The sequence below is a fragment of the Sarcophilus harrisii genome, chromosome 3, assembly GCF_902635505.1.
Source record: "Sarcophilus harrisii chromosome 3, mSarHar1.11, whole genome shotgun sequence".
Taxonomy (NCBI): Eukaryota; Metazoa; Chordata; class Mammalia; order Dasyuromorphia; family Dasyuridae; genus Sarcophilus; species Sarcophilus harrisii.
The window spans coordinates 522,029,491-522,047,308 of record NC_045428.1 but is presented as its reverse complement, the minus strand read 5'-3'; the positions used below and the strand labels follow the sequence as shown (position 1 = coordinate 522,047,308).

Here is a 17,818-nt window from a genome sequence, read left to right as displayed (position 1 = left end):
AAAAACAAGGTTTGATTGTAACTTGGGAGCAGATCATTGGATTTTTCAAAATATTACAGTACTCATCTCCTTGGTTCTCTAAGGAAGAAGAAGTGGAGCCAGACAAGTAGAAATTAGTAGGAGAGCAATTAAGTGAATATTACAATGATAATGGTCCTGATTTAATTCCTAAAGAAACATTCTATACATATAATAATACAATTGGCTTTAGAAAATTATTTAAGTTATAGAATAAGGAAAAAGAAGAAAAAACAGGAGGGGGAAGAAACTGACAAACTAGGTGAAAAGGATGAGGAATTAGACAAGAATAGAGTCAAGTACAATTCTGATGAAATTAAGGAGTGTGGTGCTTCACAGCAGGAGCCATTAGGGCATTCCCCATCTCTTGACCTACCCCCCTCAATTAACCCTTCATAGGTGGAGGGAGAGGGGGGTGGGCAGTTACACAATCAGCACCACCCATGCAGGAGCTTTGTCTACCCCCTTTGACAAGATTACAAAAGGCACTAGTTAAAGTTAAAAAAGGACAGGATATATCTGATTTAATACAGCATACCTGAAGAATTTGATTCTTCAGGTCAACAAAGGAGACGATACACTCCTTTTGATCTGGAAAAAATCAAGGATCTGAAAAAGGGTTGCACTCTCTATGGGGCTACATCATCTTATGTTAAGATGCTATTAGAGAATTTGACTTATGAAATTCTAACCCCTAGTGATTGGAAATCCATAGCAAGGACATGTTTAGAACCTGTACAAAACTTTTTGTGGCTTTCGGAGTACAGTGAACTATGTAGAATATAAGCTCAACAAAATAGCCCACCTGGAATTAATATACCAGTCACCTCTGACCAACTAGTAGGTATAGGTTTTTATGCAGACACTTTAGAGCAGATTAATTACCCTATAGCAGCATATGAGCAAATTGCTGCTGCTGCTATCAAAGCATGGGGCACCCTCCCAGGAAGACAAGATAGAGAGGGGAAGCTTTCACTAAAATAGCCCAAGGTCCAAATGAACCTTTTGCTGATTTTTGTGGGATGTCTATAGACAGCTGTCATACAAACGATTGGAGAAAATGCAGCAAGAGGCTAAAGAAAATGCTAATGTGATTTGTAGAAGAATTATTCTAGGACTACACAAAGATGCTCCTTTAGAGGAGGTCATAAGATGCTGTGCTGCAGTGGGGACAAATGCCTTTTATACCTAGGCTATGATGCAGAACATGAGAAGACAGGGTCCCTCTTGGTAAGGGACTTCCAGAGAAACTTGTCGATGCTTTCAGTGTGGTAAAGTAGGGCATCTGAAAGCTTAATGTAAGCATAGAAATATAAGTAAGAGGTCAAGATGGGAGAACAAGACTCAAAACCCTGTGTCCAAAATGCAGCAAGGGCTTCCACTGGGCCTCAGACTGACCCAGGAAAAAAAATGAGAGGCAGGGCCCAGCTCCAAAACCTCAAACAAAAATAGGTGGGGCATGATGGCAGCCGAGGGTTTTAGAAGCAGAGTCTTTAGAAGTTCAGGACTCTGATATGATCAGTAAGCAGAAAAGCAATCAGATGGGAGAAAAGGATTACAATTGGGGAGAATACAGTCTTTTTAACCTGACAGAAGGTCAGTGTTCAGTATGAGCAGCTCCAGTATAATTGCCAGGTGATGAGGAGAGATCCAGAAAGTGGTGAATAGAAGGGACTAGATAGGTTAACTGCTTGGGGGAGAGGATTTGCTTGTATCTCTATAGAAGGAATCAGATGGGTGCCAACAAGCAGCTGGAGAGAGACAGAAAAAGAGAAAAAACCTCAAATCAAAGGAGACCTAAGAAACATCTGACACTGAAAGAACATGGCTGATAATAAGAATGTTACAGAACTTCAAAACCCACAGGAATCTTTGGATTCCCTAAGATGAAAAATTGTTGATAAGACTGTTGCAGAACTCCAAAACTAGCAGGAATCATTGGATTCCCTGACACATGATGAGACTCTTACAGGAGTTCAAAACTTGCAGGAATTATTAGATTCCTTGACACATAAAGTAATGGACAATAGATTGGTTTTGGACTATTTCTAGGACTTATGGTCATGTATAATTCCTCATGTTGATTCATGTTGTTACGTCATTACTAGCCTGTCATATTATTATGTGCTTGTGTAATACCTCCCATGTTGATGGATTTATGGATATCTGTATCAACTGAGACCCTTCAGAAACCCACTTATCTGGTTTGATTTCCCATTTCCCTTTGATGTTTTCATCTCCCTTCCTGAGACATCAGAGAAGGCGTGATCACCATCTTTTGGGGTTCTTACCCCAAAGTAGGAGATGTAATGGGCCAGAACTCTGGACTTGAAACAAGGATTCTTACAACATGTTAAGTTAGTGGAATTGACAAGACAATGGTTATCTAGTTTAGCATGATGCTTAATAATTCTCTAGTTCAGTATGATGATTTAATCTTACAACAAATAATGGTTCCCTAGTGATATAATGATTGGCTTATACTCAGTATACTGCATATAAACTGGGAGAAACTCAGCCAGACAATCTCAGAAAGGCCAGGGTCAGACTCAAGAGGGGGCTCGGAGACAGATTGGAAGAATACAGACAGAGGCCTGGAGGCTGAAGTGCAAGCTCATGGATTGAGACAGACTTAAAAACAGAGACCATCGTGGTGGTCCTCTTGCCTCCCCCACAGAAACCAAGACACATTCTGGAGGACCTCAACAAAGCTAACACGGGCCCCAGGCAAGGAGACAAGACTTTGAAAGAGATAATAAAGAATTTGGACTTTATCCCTGGCTGTTCTCATGTTGATTACTCTGCTGAAACAAAGGCTGGTCCAGAGACCTCCAGAAAACCAACCAGAACATTACATTTACACAAATTGGAAAATTTTTATTATATTAAATTAAAAAGTTTTTGTACAAACAAAACTAATGCAGACACGATCAGAAGGGAAGCAATAAAGTGGGAAAACATTTTTACATTCAAAGGTTCTGATAAAAGCCTCATTTCCAAAATTTATTGAGAATTGACTCAAATTTATAAGAAAACAAGCCATTTTCCAATTGATAAATGGTCAAAGGATATGAACAGACAATTCTCAGATGAAGAAACTGAAATTTTTCTAGTCATATAAAGAGGTGCTCCAAATCATTATTGATCAAAGAAATGCAAATTAAGGCAACTCTGAGATACCACTACATAACTCTCAGATTGGCTAAGATGATGGGAAAAGATAATGACAAATGTTGGAGGGGATGTGGGAAAACTGGAACAATGATAACATTATTGGTGGAATTGTGAATGAATCCAACCATTCTGGAGAGCAATTTGGAACTATGCTCAAAATGTTATCAAACTGTGCATATCCTTTGACCCAGCAATGTTATTATAGGACCTATATCCTAAAGAGATCTTAAAAAGAGGGAAAGGGACCCAAATGTGCAAAAATGTTTGTAGCAGTCCTTTTTGTAGTGTCAAGAAACTGGAAACTGAGTAGATGCCCATCAATTGAAGAATGGCTGAATAAATTATGGTATATGAATGTTATGGAATATTATTATTCTGTAAGAAATGACCAATGGGATTATTTCAGAGAGGCCTGGAGAGACTTGCATGAACTGATGCTAAGTGAAATGAGCAGAACCAAGATATCATTATACACAGCAACAAGAATATTATACAATGATCAACTCTGGTGCATGTGGCTCTCTTCAACAATGAAATGATTCAAACCAATTCCAATTGTCCAGTAAAGAAGAGAATCGTCTACACCCAGAGAGAGAACTATGGGAAATGAGGGTGGACCACAATATAGCATTTCCACTCTTTCTGTTATTGTTTGCTTGCATTTTTGTTTTCCTTCTCAGGTTTTTTTCTTTCTAGATCCAATTTTTCTTGTGCAACAAGATAACTGCATAAATATGTATACATATATTGGATTTAACATAAACATATTTAATATTTATTGGACTACCTGCCATCTAGGGGAGAGGGTAGGAAGGAGGGGAAAAGTTGGAACAGAAGGTTTTGCAAGGGTCAATGTTGAAAAATTACCCTTGCATATGTTTTTTAAATAAAAAGCTATAATAATAAAAGAAAAAAGGAAAATTTGCTTTTCTGTAACATCCATTCGTTATTTCATAACTATTAGAACACACATGGAGTAAATCTAAAACTTCTTCCATTTGAAAACCTTTTAACTATTTGAAGAAGAGCCAAGGTAGAAGAGTAGTTAAAAAGTACAGCTGACAATTTGACAGATCTAGAAAAAACAGACTGAGTCATATTCAGGGTCTGAAAGTAGAAGTCAATACAAAGAAGGGATAAAGAGAGAAGAAGATATCTGAACCTTTCTCTAATCTGAAATGCTCAAAGAGGGAAGGAATAATATACACAATTTTGTGTAAACTCATAGAATGTGGTAACAAAATAAATTTTACTTAACAGTGAAAGAGGAGGAAAACGAGAAGGGAAAAGGTAGAAGAGGGAGATAAGTTAAGGGAGAAAGTAGTTCTAAGCAAAATTAACTTTGACTATGAAGCTTTGAATGCTGAAGTGTGATTGAAAGTAAGAGGAAAAAATAAGAACCTTGTCTGAGTGAGGAAAAGAGAAGAGGGCCCAGAGTGCAGATGCAGACTGCCCCAAACCTAGAATATTGATGGTGAAATTACTTGTCATTCCTTTTCTCTCACCATCCTCTTTTTTTTTTTAATTATTATTTTTGTAGCACTTTTCTTTTTTATAGCTTTTTATTTACAATATATATATATATATGCATGGGTAATTTTTCAGCATTGACAGTTGCAAATCCTTTTGTTCTAATTTTTCCCCTCCTTCCCCCCACCTCCTCCCCCAGATGGCAGGTTGACCAATACACGTTAAATTATATGTTAAATACAATATATGTATACATCACCATCCTCTTTTAAAAGAGAGATGTAAAACAAAGAAAGAGGTCATGTGGAAAGGATGGAGGGAAATATACACTTAACTGAATGTGAATAGGATGGATTCATCCATAAAATAAAGGACCATACCAGAAGTTTAGAAAGGGTGACCTCTCTGCACAAATGATCTCATTATGTCCTCTAGCATATTACCTGCTTTCATCCCTATTGTCTCACTTATCTTCAGTCTCTCCCTATCTGTTGGCTGCTTCCTTACTGTGTGCAAACATATCATATCACCCAGTCCTCAAAAACCCCTCATTTGATCCGTCCATCCCCAGCTAGCGGTCTCATTTTGTCTCTCTTACCCCTTGAAAAGACTGTATGTACTAGGTACTTCCACTTCCCTCTCCTTATTTTCCTAACTCTGCACTGACTTCCAGTATCATTGTTGAACCAGAAGTGCTCTCCCTGAAGTTACCAGCAGTCTTGGAGTTACCAAGGCCCATGGCTTATTCTCATTTTCATCCTGGGCTCTCCTTTCTGCCTCCTTTCTTCTTTTTTATGGTGATTGCGTCATCTTCTGTGGATTCAATGATCATTTCTATATTGGCAAGTTCCTTTTTTAAATATAGAAAGCTTATAAGTGGTTCTATGTCATCCTTGTGCAGGAGCCATGCTCATCTCTATTGTTTCAGTTTTAGTCTGTGTGCTTATGAAGCAAGCACTATATGGAAGCTTCAGATCTTATCTAGCCCTAACCTCACTCTCTACTCTCACATATCCAGTTGCTTGTTAGATATCTCAAAGTGGACATCTACTAGACATTTTAAACCTCCATGTAAAAAACTGAAGTCATCTTTCTCTACACTGTCCTCGTTTCCAAGCTTCCCTGTCACTGTTGACCGAACTATCTTCACCCAGGCTCATGATTATTACTACTCTTGTCTCATTTGCCATCACCATATATTATCAGGTTGACCTTGGTAGAACCTCTTGTATATGTATGTCCCCCTTTTTCCTCTGACAGTGCCAGGACCCTTATCCCCATGGCACTACCTTGTTTCTCTTCTGCATACTATTGCAGTAGCTTTCTATAAGTCTTCCTGCCTCAAGTCTTTGCCTTCTCCATTCAGCTACTAAAGTGGTTTTTCCTAAAGTGCATGTTCTACTATTTCATATGTACACTTTCATTAAATGCCAGTAGTTCCTTATCACCTCCAGGGTCAAATATAAAATTCTCTGATGGATATTCAGAGCCCATCAAATCCTAACTCTTGCCCCCCCCCCCACCTTTCCAATACTTATATATTACACTCTTCTCACTCCCACTCTTCTGATCCATTGACACTGGCCTCCTTTCTGTTCATTGAAAAGACATTCCATCTCCTGAAAGCATTCTCAGTGGCTTTCCATTATGCTTGGAATTCTTTTCCTTCCTCATTTCCCCTTCTTGATTTCTGTCTTCCTTTCAATCCCTATGATGACCGCGTATTTAAAATCAGCCAGAGTCAGGAATTCAGGTTAAGGGAAAATCTTCAATCTTTATTCTCTATGGAGGTGAAGGGGATCGCAATAGCTCACGCCAGCCAGCAGTCTCTTTCTGCTTCTCTCTCCACCCCTCCGCCTCCATGCACCAAAATCGTCATTTCCTATACAACACATCAGAACTTGCACAAAGAGTGGGTGGGGGGCGTTCTTTCTCCAGGCATATATATATTAATAGAGTATGGTCCAATTACTATTTAGCCTCACGTGCTTGGGACCTCAGTGCATCAACTCCAGCTTCAGCCCATTATATCTCCCGCTTTCTTTTGTTTTAGAACACAGATGGCCATGCCATCCCTGACTTCTCAGGGAGGTCAGAGCCCCCAAGGGAAGGTGATCACGACCCTCCCCTGACTTCTCAGGAAGGGAAGTGAAAGCACTAAAAAGGAGATGATCACGCCCTCCCTGACATCTCAGGAAGGGAGATGAAAAGCACCAAAGGGAAGTGGAGGTTGCTAGCAGGTTTCTAGGCTGGAGGGTCTTATTATGCACAAACCCATCAGCATGGGAGGTATTACACAAGCATATAGCAATAATGCAGAGGCTATTAGAGATGACCCTCCCCACAGTCAGTGCAGGCTCAATTTGGTGTAACAAACATGAATTGTACACGCAAGTAGCAGTATAACAAAGAATATAAATCAACATGGTGTTGTAAAAGATTGCCAGAAGTCCTAGAAGGAGGGCATGTAAACAACAGTCACACCTACACCTTCTTCAGCAGCCAAGAGATAACCCAAAACCAATCTATTGTCCATTGCTTCACATGTCGGGGAATCTAATGATTCCCCCCAAGTTTTTAAAGTCCTACAAAACTCTTTTTTATATGTTAGGGAATCCAATGATTCCAACAGATTTTAAAGTCCTGTAAGTCTTATCATTTCTCAGAAAATCCAATGATTCCTGAGGGTTGTCAGGTCCTACAACAATCTTATGTCTCAGAGAATCCAATGATTCCTGAGGGTTTTCAAGGCCAACAATTTTTGATGTCCATGAGTCAAACGCCATAACTGCCAGGCTCTTTCAATGGTAAGCACAATCAGCAACAGAACCACCTGATATTTCTTGGGTCTGCTCCATCTCCCTGTGATGGACAAGGTGAATACGGCTCGTTGGCACCCATCTGATTCCTTCTCCACCTGTAGAGATACAAGCAAGCCCTCTCCCCCAAGCAGTTAGCCTGTCTGGTCCCTTCCATTCACAACTTTCTGGGTCTCTCCACATCACCTGGAAATTATCTAAAGATAGTGGAGCCGCTCGCACTGGACACTGCCCTTCCAGTGGGTTATAAAACCTGTCTGCTGGAGCCAGTGCATCTTTGTCAAAAATCAAGAAGTTAATAGTATAAAGGGTTAGACTTAGAAGTTCTCTAGGGTTACCTGTGGCTCCCCCTTTCTTTTGTTTTTGGAGTAATGTCTCTGTTTCTCCTCTCTACTATTGCCTGTCATTGAGGATTAAAAGGTATGCCAGTAGTGTGTAAAATCTTATACTGTGCACAAAAGTGTGCAAAATATTTTGAAGTATAAGCAGGACCATTGTCTGTTTTTATTGCTTGTGGCACACCCATGATGGCAAATGCTTGTGTGAGGAATTCAGTGATCACTCGGGCTGTCTCTTTTGCTGCTGGTATTGCAAAAGTGAATCCCGAAAAGGTGTCTACCACAATGTGGATAAAAGACAGACGACCAAAAGATTTATAATGGGTTACATCCATTTGCCAGATTTCATTGGGTCTCAAACCATGAGGGTTCTTCCCTGGAGGCAGTGTAGGAGTGTGGAAAGGAAGGCAAGATGTATAGGCTTTTACCATGCTCCTTGCTTCCTCTCTTGTATTCCAAATTGTACACGTAAAGCTCGAGTACCCTGATAATATTTAGAATGAGATGCCTGGGCTTCTGGGAATAAAGGAGTATTGACCAATATAAGAATTACCATCAAAAATGGGACCTGGAAGTCCACTATGAGAGTGGACATGCAAGATATAAATCTTACCTGGATGCTTTCTCACTTGCTCTTGAAGTTTCTTAAAAAGCTGATATGTATTAGAGGCTGCAAATTTTATTTGGGCTGTGGCAATTCTTTGTACCACACCTACTGAAAAGGCTGAATCAGATATTATATTTATATTTCCTGGATAATAAGTAAGAGCTAGAATGATCGCATACAATTTATTCTGCTGAGTGGAGTGAAAAGGAGTTCTGACTACTCTCTTTATAGTTAAGTCATTAGAGAGAGTATACAGTGCAAATATTATGTTTGGATGCATCTGTAAAGATAGTTGGTCCTTTAAGAGGAACTTTAGAAACTTTTTCTTCAAGAATGCATCACCAATTATGTAATAGTCTGATTATCTTTAATGGAGACCCTTGTGTAAAATTTGCCACTCTGGGATGGTCTGTCACAGCACACGTTAATTTGTGTATTGGTATAAAAGGTGTATATCTTGTCAGGTCTTGTCCCAGATAATTGTACTGCTCGCTTGGTGGCCTTTAATAAAATTCTAACCACAAGCACTGGGTAAGGAGTAAGGCTTTGTTCTGGTTGTGCCGGGAGGTTCACCCACCCTATCACAATGTCTCCTTGATGGACTGCTGTGGGTTCCTCTTGTGTGGCAAAAACTGATATTTCCAAGGGTTTTTGAATGACTCTTTCAACCACATTGGATAAAGCCAGTTCAACTTCTTTCAAAGCCTCTTGAGCTTCTTTTGTAAGCTGACATGGTGAGTTTAAAGTACTGTCTCCCCTTAAAATGTCATATAATGGTTGTAATTGATAGGTAGTCAAGCCTAACCCTGGATGCATCCATTGGATATCTCCTATCAATTTCTGAAAATCATTTAAGGTGTTTAGCTTCTCTGTTCTTACAGAAAGTTTTTGTACTGTAAGCACCTCAGGATATACTTCATATCCTAAATATTGAAAAGGAGCATGTCTTTGATTTTTTTTCTGGAGCTATGTGCAATTTGTAGTTCCTTAGTATTTCTATGGTCTTTTGTAGACAAACATTTGTTCCTCAGGTGCACATCCCAATATATCATTCATGTAATATAACAACATAACTTTTGGAAATGCTTTTCTTACTGGATAAAGAGCAGCAGCAACATACATTTGACACATAGTAAGGCTGTTTTTCATTCCCTGTGGCAAAACTGTCCATTCATATCTTTTATAAGGCTCAGCTAAGTTAACGCTGGGCACTGAAAAGGCAAATCTTTTCATATCCTCCTTATCCAGAGGGATAGAATAGAAACAATCTTTAATGTCTATAACCCAAAGAGGCCATTCTCTAGGCAATTGAATAGAAGATGGAAGTCCAGGCTGAAGAGTTCCCATAGTTTCCATCTGTTCATTTACCTTTCTTAAATCAATCAACATCCTCCATTTTCCAGATTTCTTTTTTACAACAAATAGTGGGGAATTCCAAGGACTTAGAGAAGATTGTAAGTGTCCTTGGTCAAGTTGCTCCTGTACTATATCTAATAAGGCCTGAATTTTATTGCTAGCTAAGGGCCATTGTTCTATCCACACTGGTGTATCAGTTTTCCATTGGATAGGAACAGGTGAAAGTGTTGGCAGGCCTTCAACAGCAGCCCTGCTTAAAAAACCGAAATACTCATGTTTAACCCTAATTGCTGTAAAATGTCTCTTCCCCACAGATTGATGGGGATTTTTTCAACTATGAAAGGAGTAAAAACTCCTGTTTTGCCTTCAAAAGTCCATCTCATAGGGGCAGTACTAACTTCAGCCGCTATTGATCCTCCTATGCCAGACATGTCGGTGTCTGCTTTAATCTTTGGCCAGTGACTGGGCCAATTGGCACCGCTAATGACTGTACAATCTGCACCTGTGTCTACCAGTCCTTCTAATGGTAGGCCATTTATATAGATCATGAGCATAGGGCGGACAGTTGTTACAGCTGCTGTCCAGTATATTCCTGGATTTTGTGGCCTGGAGTCAGAATCTGGGTGACAAGTCACACATTGTCTCCCTGTATTAGTGACTGGGATATTATCTACACATTCCCCAGTTTCCCACATCAGTGTGTGGATGGACACTGTTTTTTGTATGTACAAAAAGGAGGTGAAATGGTCAAGCTTACTGTGTCTGGAGGCAAGGGATCCATAGGCTGGAGAGGAACAGATTTCACCTCTCCAGGGGGTATCTCAGTTGTCCCAGCTGCATACAACTCTATTCTCCCTAATTGTAATCCCTTTTTCCCGTCAGGTTGCTTCCTGACTAATTGATTGTGTAATCCCTTTCTCCCATCAGATTGCTTCCTGGCTGATTGGTCATATCTGGGTACTGGACTTCTAGGCACTCTCTGGGTGCACCATTGGCTGCCATCATGCCTCAAGTGTTTTTTGCCTGGGGCTGGGCCCCTCATCCCATTTCCCTGAACCTGTCTACATTCTGAGGCCCAATGGAATCCTCTGTTGCATTTTGGACATGGGGTTTTGGGTCTTGTTCTTCCACCCTGTTTTCTCACTCTGTCTCTATACCAACATTTAGCTTTCAGATGCCCTACTTTACCACACTGAAAGCATTGATGAGTCTCTCTGGAAGTCCCTTACCAAAAGGGACCCTGTCTTCCCATATTGGGATCTTGGGAAGTCTGCATCATAGTCTGGCTATAAAAGGCATTTGTGCCCACTGTGGCACAGCGTCTTATGAACTCCTCTAAAGGAGCATCCTTGGGCAGTCCTAGTATAATCCTTCTGCACACCTCATTAGCATTTTCCTTAGCAAGTTGCCTTATCAAAATGTCTGTTACTGCATTTTCACCATTAGTTCTTGTGATAGCAGTCTGCAAATGTCCCACAAAGTCAGCAAAGGGTTCATTTGGCCCTTGTGTTATTTTTGTGACGGCCTCATCCTTGTTGTCTTTATTGTGGAGAAAAGCCCATGCTTTGATAGCATTAGCAGCAATTTGCTCATATGCTGCTATAGAATAATTAATCTGTACTGCGACGTCCGCATAGGGACCTACCCCTGTTAGTAGGTCATAGGTGATTGCAGCATGAACTGCACTTTGACTATTTTGTTGGGCTTGTATCCTAGAGAGCTCAGTATATTCATAAAGCCACAAGTAGTTTTGTCCAGGTTCTAGGCATACCCTTGCTATAGATTTCCAGTCATTAGGGTCAATTTCAAAAGCCAAATTCTGTAATAAATCTTAACATAAGCTGATGTAGCCCCATAAAGAGTGCAAGCCTTTTTCAGGTCTTTGAGGATTTCTTTATCAAAAGGAGAGTATTTTCTACTTTCTTGACCTGAAGAGTTAAACTGTTGAATCAAGGAAAAATGTGAGCTTGGAGTTCTGTTACATCTCTCCCTTCCACATTGGCCTTAATTAGTCCCTTTTGCAATCTAGTCATAGGAGTGGTTGGATGCTGGGGGGGAGGTGCTGGTGCTGTCACTGCCCCCCCTCCCCTTACCCCACTACCCCTTCTCCCTCCATCCCAGAGGGTGGAGTTGATGGAGGGGAGTCAATTACCTGCTCCTTAGGTGGGGCTGAAGCTGCCTCCTGGGGTGGAAAGTCACCACACCCTTGAGCCTCACTTAAGTCTCTATGCCCTATGGGGATGTGGTTATTAATCTGTTCATTGTCTTCCTCCTTTTCCTCAGGCTTCCTCATCTGGCTGTTCCTAGAACTTTTCTTTTTTCTATAACTTAAACGATTTTTTAAGGCCAACTGTATTTTATTGTATACATAGAATGCCTCGATGGAAATTGAATGAGCACCGTTTCTGGTGTAATACTCAGAGAGCTGGTGCCCAATTCCAATTATCTGGAGAGATTTGCTCTTCCTCTAAGAATCAAGGGGAGGTGCATTTTAATGTACCCAGAAGTCTAGCTATCTGTTCCCAAGTTATAAGTAGCCCTTGGTCTTCTATCAGCTTAAGCATGCTTTCTATAGTGCCACTCCTGGGTGGGGGTGAGGAGGTTGGGGGGAGGGGGGAATGGAGAATCTTTAGCTACCATTTGTCCCATTTCAGCCAAAAAAGGTTACTAGTTTAGTCTTTAAGAAAATAAGTTCCCTATTTGTCTTTTAAAATACTCACCTAAGTTCCTGGTCACCGGAGACTTCTTCAATGAAAGTAGGGTCCTTGGTTCCCACGCTTGGGCAGACCGCATATTTAAAATCAGCCCGAGTCAGGAATTCAGTCTCTATGGAGGTGAAGAAGGATCAGAGGTGAAGGGGGATCGCAATAGCAATGTGAGCAGCTGCCCAGCCAGCCTTCTCTTTCTGCTCCTCTCTCCGCCCCGCCGCCTCCACCCACCAAAATCTTCATTTCCTATACAACATATCAGGGCTTGCACAAAGAGTGGGCGGGGCCATTCTTTCTCCAAGCATATATTAATAGAGTATGGTCCAATTACTGTTTAGCCTCACTTGCTTGGGACCTCAGTGCAGCAACTCGAGCTTTCAGCCCATTACAAATCCCCACTAAAATTCTACTACATACAAAAAGTTTTCCCCAAGTTCTCTTTAATTCTATTGCTGTTCGTCTGATGTTTATTTCCTATTTAACCTGTATATAGTTTGTTTGTACATAGTTGTTTACACACTGTCTCCCCCATCAGATTGTAAAATCCTTGATGGTAGGGGACTGTCTTGCTTTGTTTGTTTATTTGTTTTTTATATCTTCAACTCTTAGCATAATACCTGGCAATTTATATGCTCTTAATGTAAGAAGTTTCAATTTCAGTTGTATGTTAACCCTGTTCCAAGGAACAGCTATTCTTTAATTCTTATCTAATCGTAACTGAAAACTTTTAAATGTCCTCAGCACCTCTTGTTAATCTCACTTGATTTATTCTATTCGATTAAGAATTTGGTAGTTTACTAAAGAGTTTCTTTACAACCACTCTGTGTTACCTGCAATGCAGAAAAATATCTTCATTTTATTAATAATAGAACTCTAGAGAAAGTGATTTGTCCAAGTCCAAAATGCAATCCCAAATCTTTCACCCTGTATCTAATGCCCTTTCCTCCATGCCTTACTTTCATCCTAAATATCTACTTCCACATGTTAAATATATTAAAGTATATGTTAAATCCACTATATATACATATACACACATGTGTATGTATAAATATATATATACACATATGTGTATGTATAAATATATATACACACACAGTTATATTGCTGCACAAAAAAAAAAATCCGATCTAAAAAGGAAAAAACCTGAGAAGGAAAACAAAAATGCAAGCAAACAACAGAAAGAGTGAAAATACTATGTTGTGGTCCACATTCAGTTCCCACAGGCCTCTCTCTCTGGGTGTAGATGTTTCTCTTCATCACTGAACAAGTAGCATTGGTTTTAATCATACCATTGTTGAAGAGAGCCACGTCCACCAGAATTGATCGTCATATAGTCTTTCTTGTTGTTGTCTTATCTAACGAACTCCTGGTTCTGCTCACTTTACTCATCATCAGTTCATGTAAGTCTCTCCAGGCCTCTCTGAAATCATTCTGTTGATCGTTTATCAGAATATTTCCATAACATTTATATATATTTATTCAGCCATTCTTCTATCTATGGCATCCTCTCAGTTTCAGTTATTCACTATAAAGGCTGCCACAAACATTTTTGTTACATATGGGTCCCTTTCCTCCTTTAAGATTGATATAAGCCCAGTAGAATATGCTGGGTCAGTAAATAAGTTTGTAACTTTTTATATAGTTCTAAATTGCTCTCCAGAAAAGTAGTTTGGAACTATGCTCAAAAAGTTATCAAACTGTGCATACCCTTTGATCCAGCAGTGTTACTACTGGGTTTATATCCCAAAGAGATCATAAAAAAGGGAAAGGGACCTGTTTGTGCACGAATGTTTATGGCAGCCCTCTTTGTAGTGGCTAGAAACTGGAAACTGAGTGGATGCCCATCAGTTGGAGAATGGCTGAATAAATTGTGGTATATGAATATTATGGAATATTATTGTTCTGCAAGAAATGACCAACTGGATGATTTCAGAAAGGCCTGGAGAGACTTACATGAACTGATGCTGAGTGAAATGAGCAGGACCAGGAGATCATTATATACTTCAACAACAATACTATATGATCCAGTTCTGATGGACTAGGCCATCCTCAGCAATCTAGATCAACCAAATCATTTCTAATGGAGCAGTAATGAACTGAACCAGCTATGCCCAGGGAAGAACTCTGGGAGATGACTAAAACCATTACATTGAATTCTAATCCCTATATTTATGCCCACCTGCATTTTGATTTCCTTCACAAGCTAATTGTACAATATTTCAAGAGTCTGATTCTTTTTGTACAGCAAAATAACGGTTTGGTCATGTATACTTATTGTGTATCTAATTTATATTTTAATATATTTAACATCTACTGGTCATCCTGCCATCTCGGGGAGGGGTGGGGGGTAAGAGGTGAAAAATTGGAACAAGAGGTTTGGCAATTGTTAATGCTGTAAAGTTACCCATACATATAACCTGTAAATAAAAGGCTATTAAATAAAAAAAAAATAATAATAAAAATAAAAAATAAATTGCTCTCCAGAATGATTGGATTCGTTCACAATTCCTCCAAAATGTATTAGTGTCCTAGGAAACCACATCCTTAACAACATTGGTCATTGCCTTTTCCTGTCAGCCAATCTGAGAGGTATGTAGTGATATCTCATGGTTATCTTAATTTGCATTTCTCTGATCTACAGTAATTTGGAGCACATATTTCTATGACTAGAAATTATTTCAATTTCTTCATCTGAAAATTGTTTATATCCTTTGACCACTTTTCAATTGGAGAATGGCTTTGTTTTCTCATAAATTTGAATCAATTCTCAATCAATTTTGGAAATGAGGCCTTTATCAGAACCTTTGAATGTAAAAATGTTTTCCCACTTTATTGCTTCCCTTCTAATCTTGTCTGCATTAGTTTTGTTTGTACAAAAACTTTTTTTTTTTTTAATAAGAATTTAATCTTTATTTTTCTTTTGGTGAATAATATCAAGTAAAACTCCCATGAACTTTCCCATTTCTTTCCTAAATTTTTCAATCTGATTCCCATGTTAAGTTCTTCCAGAACATATACTGTTTCTTTTCTTTTTTTTTTTTTTAATAGCCTTTTATTTACAGGTTATATGCATGGGTAACTTTACAGCATTAACAATTGCCAAACCTCTTGTTCCAATTTTTCACCTCTTACCCCCCCACCCCCTCCCCTAGATGGCAGGATGACCAGTAGATGTTAAATGCATTAAAATATAAATTAGATACACAATAAGTATACATGACCAAAACGTTATTTTGCTGTACAAAAAGAATCAGACTTTGAAATATTTGTACAAAAACTTTTAATATAATCAAAATTTTTTATTTTGTGTTCAATAATGATCTCTGGTTCTTCTTTGTTCACAAATTCCTTCCTTTTCCACAGGTCTGAGAGGTAAATTGTTTTATGTTCTTCTAATTTATTTATAACATCATTCTTTATATCTAGATCATGAACCCAATTCAACCTTATCTTGGTATATGGTGTTAAAGGTGTGGATCAGTACCTAATTTCTGCCATACTTGTTTCCAATTTTTCCAGCAGTTTTTGTCAAATAGTGAATTCTTATCCCAAAACCTGGGATCTTTGGATTTGTCAAACACTAGTTTACTATAGTCATTGATTACTTTGTACTGTGAACTTAACCTGTTCCACTGATCAATTAATCTGTTTTTTGGGTAGTACCAAATGGTTTTGATGACCACTGTTTTATAATATAGTTTTACATCTGGTACAGCTAGGCCACCTTCATTTGACTTTTTTTTTCATTAATTCCCTTGAAATTCTTGGACCTTTTGTTCTTCCAGATGTTATTTTTCCTAGGTCAGTAAAATAGTTTCTTGGGAGTTTGATTGGTACAGCACTAAATAAATAGATTAGTTTAGGTAGTATTGTCATCTTTATTATATTTGCTCGACCTATCCAAGAGCACTTAATATTTTTCCAATTGTTTAGATCTGACTATTTGTGTGGAAAGTGTTTTGTAGTTTTGCTCATATAGTTCCTGACTTTACTTGGCAGATAGTTTCCCAAATATTTTATACTATTGGCAGTTATTTTAAATAGAATTTTTCTTTGTATCTAGTATTTGATAAACTTCCAAATTCCAGCTTCTGGAATAAGAACTCACTATTTGACAAAAATTGCTGGGAAAACTGGAAAATAGTATGTCAGACCTACACATATAGTGCATTAAGAGTTGCATGATTTGGGCATAAAGGATGATACCATAAACAAATTAGAAAAGCAAGGGGTAATTTACTATCAGATTTCTGTAGAAGGGAGGAATTTATGACCAAAGAAGAATTAGAGAACATAATGAAAGGTGAAATGGACAAGTTTGATATCATGAAGTTAAAGTTTTTGCACAAAGAAAAGCAACAGAACCAACATTAAAAGGGAAGTACAAAGCTGGGGGGGAAATCTTTACAGTCAATGTTTCTGATTAAAGGTCTTATTTCTAAAATATATAAATCTGACATAGTTCTTTATAAGACTACAAGTCATTTCCCCATTGATAAATGACAAAGGATATAAATAGTTTTCAGATGGTAAAATTAAAGCCATCTATAGTCATATGAAAAAATGCTCTACATCACTGTTGATTAGAGAAATGCAAATTAAAACAACTCTGAGGAACTACCTCACATCTTTCAGATTGGTTAAGGTGATAAGAAAAGATGATGATAAATATTGGAGGAGATGTAGGAAAACTGGGACACTAATTAAAGCAGTTAGTGGAGTTGTGAAATGATCCAACCATTCTGGAGAGCAATTTGGAACTATGCCCAAAGGCTATGAAACTGTACATAACTTTTGACCCACCAATGCCATTATTGGGTCTGTATCGCAAGGAAATCATAAAGGAGGGAAAAGGAAAAATTTGTGCAAAAATGTTTGTAGCAGCTCTTTTTCAGTAGACACCCATCAATCAGTTGGGGAATGGCTATACACATTGTAGTCTATGAAGGTAATGAAATATTGTTCTGTAAAAAATGATGAACAAGCTGACTTAGAAAGGCTTGGAAAAATTTATATGAACTGATGCTGAGTGAAACAAGCAGAACCAGGAAAACATTGTACACAATAACAAGAAGAATGTGTGGTGATCAACTATAATAGATTTGGTTCTTCTCAGTGTTTGTGATCAAGCAAAACCAACACACTTGGGACAAAAAATGCCCTCTGTATCCAGAAAAAGATCTAAGGAGATTGAATGTAAATCAACATATGCTAAATTCACTTTTTTCTTGTTTTTTTTCTCTTTCCCATGTTTTTTTTTTTCCCTTTTGTTCTGACTCTTCATGATTCATAAAGCAATGCATATTAAAACAAATTTTAAAATGTTTA

The 17,818-nt window shown here is 38.5% G+C and overlaps 1 protein-coding gene and 1 non-coding gene across 2 annotated transcripts in view; one reads left to right on the top strand and one right to left on the bottom strand.

The window, feature by feature from the left end:
• Window positions 1–17,818, top strand: part of KPNA3 (karyopherin subunit alpha 3) — a 112,916-nt gene that overhangs the window by 26,942 nt on the left and 68,156 nt on the right. The window lies entirely within an intron of this gene.
• LOC111720195 lies at window positions 5,518–5,620 on the bottom strand. The gene has a single exon (XR_002769991.2). It is a non-coding gene; the product is annotated as a U6 spliceosomal RNA (small nuclear RNA).